The sequence below is a fragment of the Pteropus medius genome, unplaced genomic scaffold (genome assembly GCF_902729225.1).
Source record: "Pteropus medius unplaced genomic scaffold, Ma_sr-lr_union100, whole genome shotgun sequence".
Lineage (NCBI taxonomy): Eukaryota > Metazoa > Chordata > Mammalia > Chiroptera > Pteropodidae > Pteropus > Pteropus medius.
In genome coordinates, this window is record NW_024345861.1 from 1,939,055 (window position 1) to 1,945,054 (window position 6,000).

Below are 6,000 nucleotides of genomic sequence, written 5' to 3' on the forward strand. Positions count from 1 at the left end.
AGTTGAGTAATATGCCATTGTATAAATTTACCACAACTTCTTTAACAAGTCATGGTAGGACACTTTGGTTGCTTCCATGTCCTGACCACTATGAATAATGTTGCTATGAACATCGATGTGCAAATACCTTTTCGGATATGGGTTTTCGAGTCTTTGGGGTAAATATCCAATAGAGGGACTGCTGAATCATATGGTAGATCAATTCTTAGTATTCTGAGCAAGCTCTGTATTGTTTTCCATAGTTGCTGTACCAATTTGCAGTCCCACCATCAGTGTATGAGGGTTCCTTTTTCTCCCCATCTTCTCCAACATTTGTTATTATTTGTCCTGTTGAGATGGTATCTCGTTGTGGTTTTGATTTGCATTTCCTCAATAGCTAGCCATGTTGAGCATATTTTCAAATATTTCTTGGCCATTTGTATGTCTTCTAGGGAGAAGTGTCTGTTCAGATCCTCTGCCCATGTTTTTGAATAGATTGCTTGATTGTTTTGTTCTTTTTGAGTTGTATGAGTTCCTTGTATATTTTGAATATTAGGCCCTTATCAGAGGTGTTGCTCGCAAATATATTTTCCCATTCAGATGCTTGTCTCTTTACCTTATTGACAATTTCTTTTGCTGAGTAAAAGCTTTTTTAGTTTGATGTACTCTCATTCATTTATTTTAGCTTTTCCTTCCCTTGATTTTGAGGTCAAATTCATAAAATCCTCTTTAAGTCCAAAGTCCTTGAGTCTAGTTCTTATATTTTCTTCTGTGCATTTTATTGCTTCAGGTTTTATATTCAGGTCCTTATTCTATTTTGAGTTAATTTTGGTTTGCAGTGATAGACAACAGTCTAGTTTCATTCTTTTGCAGGTGGCTTTCAGTTTTCCCAGAACCATTTATTGAAGAGGCTTTCCTTTCTTCACTGTATGTTTTCAGCTTTTTTGTCAAAAATTATTTGCCCATATAAACATGAGTTTACTTCTGGACTCTCGATTCTGTTCCACTGGTCCGTGTGTCTTCTTTTCTGCCAATACTGAGCCATTTTAATTATTTTCGCTTTGTAGAATAATTTGAAGTCGGACAGAGTGATGCCTCTAGCCTCGATCATTTTTCTCAGGATGGGTTTGGCAATTTGGAGTCTTTTGTGCTTCCATACAAATCTGATGATTTTTTGTTCCATTTCTTTAAAAAATCCTTATGGAACTTTGATGGAGATCACATTAAATCTGTATGATTTAGGTAATAAGGTCATTTTAACTATGTTGATTCTTCCAATCCAAGAACACAGAATATCTTTCCATTTCTTTGTATCTTCTTTGGTTTCTTTTAATAGGATCTTGTAGTTTTCATTATGTAGGTCTTTCACTTGTTTCATTAAATTTATTTCTAGGCATTTTATTCTTTTTTTTGCAATTGCAAAAGGAATTATTTTTTCCACTTCTTTTTCTGACACTTCATTATTAGAGTATAAGAACGCTATGGATTTTTGAATGTTGATTTTTTTTATCCAGAAACTTTACTGTATTCCTTATTGTTTCTAGTAGTGTTCTTGTGGAGTCTTTAGGGTTCTCTATATAGAAAATTATGTCATCAGCAAATAGTGACAGTTTGACTTCTTTGTTTTCTATTTAGACGCCTTTTATATCTTTCTCTTGCCTGATTGCACTCGCTAGGACCTCCAATGTTATATTGAATAACTGTGGTGATAGTGGGCAACCTTGCCTTGTTCCTGATCTTAGAGAGAAGGTTTTTAGCTTTTCACCATTAAATATAATGTTGGATGAGGGTTTGTCATATAAGATCCTGTATTATGTTAAGGTACTGTCCTTCTATACCAATTTTGTTAAGTGTTATGATCATAAATGAATGCTGTATCTTGTCGAAGGCTTTTTCTTCATCTATTGATATGATAATATGATTCTGTTTTTTTTATTTGTTTTTAATCGATTTGCATATGTTGAACCATCTCTTTGCTTCTGGGATGAAGCCCAATTGATCATGATGTATAATCTTTTTAATATGTGGCTGTATTCGGGTCGGTAGCATTTAATTTAGGATTTTTGCATCTGTGTTCATGAGAGATATTGGTCTATAGTTTTCTTTTTTGTGTTCTCTTTACCAGGTTTTGGTATCGGGGTAATATTGGCCTCATAAAATGAATTGGGAAATATTGTCTCCTCTTCGATTTTTTGAAAATGTTTGAGGTGGATAGATATTAAATATTCTTTGAATGTTTGTTAGAATTCACTGGCGAAGCCATCGGGTCCTGGACTTTTACTTTTTGGTGGGTTTTTGATGATTGGTTCAATTTCCATACTGCTGATCAATCTATTTAGATTTTCCAGTTCTTCTTGATTCAGTCTAGGAAGGTTGTATTTTACTAAGTACTGGTCCATTTCTCCTATGTTATTAAATTTGTTGTTATGTAATTTTTCATAGTATTCTTGTATGATCTCTTGTATTTCTGTGGTGTCTGTTATCATTTTCCCTCTTTCATCCTTGATTTTATTTATTTGTGCCTTTTCTCTTTTTTCTTTAGTAAGTCTAGCAAGGGGGTTGTCAATTTTATTAACCACCTCAAAGAAACAGCTCTTTGTTACTTTTATTTTTTCCATTGTTTTTCTGTTTTCAATTTCATTTATTTCTGCTGTAATTTTGAGTATTTCTTTTCTTCTTCTGACTTTAGGCTTTATTTGTTCTTCCTTTTTTATTTTTTTTTTAGATGAAGCATTAGGTTGTTTATTTATATGAACTTTTCTCTTATGACCACTTTTGCCATGTCCCAAAAGTTTTGAAATGTTGTACTATCATTATCATTCATTTCTATGTATCTCTTGATCTCTCTTTTTATTTCTTCTCTGACCCAGTCATTCTTCAGCAGCATGTTGTTTAATCTCCATGTATTTGTGGTTCTTCACACTTTCTTTTTACAGTTTATATCTGCTTTCAAAGTATTATGATCAGAGAATATGATTGGTATGATTTCAATCCTCTTATATTTTTTGAGGTTATCTCTTTGTCCCAGCATATGATCAATCCTTGAGAATGTTCCATTTGCACTAGAGAAGAACGCCTAAGCCGCTGTTTTGGTGTGAAAGGTTCTGTATATGTCAATTATATCCAGTTGGTCTAATGTGTCATTTAAGAATGTGATTTCCTTATTGATTTTCTGTTTGGATTATCTGTCCATATCCGACAGTGGGGTATTTAGGTCCCCTACTACAATAGTGTTTTGGTCTGTTTCGCCCTTTTCTTTCATTAGTAATTGCTTTATATATTTCAGGGCTCTTTGATTGGGATCATAGATATTATTAGATGATATGCCTTCTTGGTGCATGATTCCCTTTATCATTATGAAGTGTCTCTCAGTATCTTTCTTTACCTTTTTTATTTTGATGTCTATTTTGTCCGATATTAGTACCGCTACTCTGCTTTTCTCTGAGTGCCATTTGCTTGAAATATCATTTTCCACCCTTTCACTTGGAGTCTATTTGTTTTGGGGGCTGAGATGTGTCTCTCGGAGGTAGCATACGGTTGTTTTTTTGTTTTTGTTTTTGGTTTTGGTTTTGGTTTTGGTTTTTTTTGATCCATTCTGCAGCTCTGTGGTTTTTATTGGTGAGTTCAGTCCATTTACATTTAGGGTGATTATTGAAATATGAGGTTTTCTTATAGCCGTTTTATCTTTTGCTTTCTGGTAGCTTGGTGTTTTCATTGCTTCCTTGTTATTGTGTTTCTGTTTTTCTTTATTTTGGTTGGCTTTTGTGAGTTTCCTCTCTGGATCTTCTTGTTTTGTGTTATATACCTCAGTTCTGAATCTTTGGTGTGTGGTTACCATTACGAATATGCAAAGGATAGTTAAATATTTACAGTTGTCCATTTTCTTCTGCAGGTGACTTATCTCTGCTCCGCTTTGTAAATTTGGATCTTTGATTCCTCCCTTTTTCTGTCATTGTTGTCTCAATTTGACCCTACATGTGCTGAATGTTCATTACTATCTTGCTATAGCAAATCTTTTCTTCTTTAAGTTTTAATGTGCTGCACTCCTCTCCTTCTATCTGCCTGCTTGTCATCTTACTCCTAATTATGTTTTGTTTTTGTTTTTGTTTTAGGTGACCTGACCCCTTTCAGCATTTTCTATAATACAGACCTTGTAGTGGAGAATTCTCTCAATCTCAATTTTTGCATGTATGGAAAGGTCTTTATTTCTCCTTCATATCTAAAGGAGAGCTTTGCTGAATACATTATTCTTGTCTGGTAGTTTCTTTCATTTAATAGTTTGAATATTTGATTCCGCTCCTTTCTGCCTTGTAATGTCTGTGCTGAGCAGTCTGGTGATAATCTAATGAGTTTTCTTTTATATGTTACCATCTTCTTTCCCTGGCTGACCAGAGAATTCTGTCTTTGTCATTGATTTTTGATAATTTTAATACAATGTGTCTTGGCGAAGGCCTTTTGGGGTTGAAATAATTGGGTGTACTGTTGATTTCTTGAATTCCAAGTTCCAGTTCATTCCTTAGATTTGGGAAATTCTTGTCCACTATTTATCTGAAAATGCTTTCTAATCCCTGCTTCTTTTCCTCCCCTTCGAGAATGTCCATTATTCTTATGTTTCCTCTCCTGATGGTAAGCTAGTTCTTGTATTTCTCCACCTGGGCATTAAGACAAATGTATTCTTCCTTTTTTTTTCCCCCCCCAGAAAAAATATTTATATAAATGTCTCTGTTTAGCCTGTTGCTAAGAAGGCGTGTTTGTTTGTTTGTTTTGTTTTGTTTTGTTTTGTTTTTCTGTAGATGGTGTCTAAACCTCTTGGATCCCTATTTTATGTAGACCTTTAGTGATGCCATTTTTTTCTTATAAATATTCAATTTTTCTTTAACACCTACAGTACCTGATATTCCTAAGTGGTCTTCCATCCAAGTACTAACCAGACCCAACTCTGCTTAGCTTCTGAGATCAGATGAGATTGGGCTCATTCAGGGAGGTATGGCCATAGACCAATTTTTCCTCATAAATATATTCACGCTTCCTACCCTCATTTCTCAGTTCTGTCAGTGCTAATGACAGTTTTGGTAGCATTTGCTCAGAGTCCTCTGGGGCTCCGTAGTATTCAGTCTTGGAGGATATGGAGGGAGGTGCCCTCTGTGTTGGGCAATTGGGGCTGTGCCTCAGCCTCATGTTTTGCAACTGCAGCTGGTAATAATCAGCTGTTGCTTCTCTGCTGTCTCCCCTTCTCTGCTTTTTGCCCTGATCGTTGAGCATTGCCATTTCATGGAGTTCCCAGCTCTCTTAAGCAGAGCTGTTCAGTGAACCCGCTGTACCTTCTCCCCTCCCCTTTCTCCTGCAGAGAGCTCCGGCTGCCAAAGGTAGCTTCTTTGTTTCTTGCCGTCTACCACCTGACGCCCCTGGAGTTCTGACCTGTAGACATCTCTCATTCTGCCATGCTTCTGACCTCACACCTTCTTACCTAATTTTTAATAGTTTGCCTATATTTTTCCTATTGATTTGTACAAGTTTTTTCCACTCTTTGTCTTGGCTATTTACTCAATAGTGTATATTTATGAAGCTTTCCTCTTATATTAGTACTTTTCAGTCTTCTTTAATAATGCTTTTTCTACCTGAAATTTATATAGATTGTGATGTTATCCAGTTGACATTTTGTTGTTTTGCATTTGATTTTTAGATGTGGAATTTCAGTTTGCATGTGGTATAAGGGGCCAAGTTTACTTTATTTTCCATATGATTGTCCACTTGACCCAGCTACAGTTATTAAAAAGACTGTTTTTCCTCACTGCTTTGCAGTGTCTCCTTTGTCCATATATATGTGTAGGTCTTTTTTACTCCATTCTGTTTCATTTGTCTGTCCAATCCCATGCTATTATAAAATGGGTGTTGATATAAAATAGACCAAGTCCTCTGAACTTCCTCAACATTGCTGTACCAGTCTTGGCCCTTAGTATTTCAAAATAAATCTTGAATTTGTCAAGCTCCACTAAAAAAAATCTCTTGGCGTTTAATTGG

The 6,000-nt window shown here is 35.3% G+C and overlaps 1 pseudogene; it reads right to left on the reverse strand.

The window, feature by feature from the left end:
- Positions 1–4,858: 4,858 nt before the first annotated feature.
- On the reverse strand, positions 4,859–4,977 carry LOC120612279 (uncharacterized; annotated as a pseudogene).
- Positions 4,978–6,000: the final 1,023 nt, after the last annotated feature.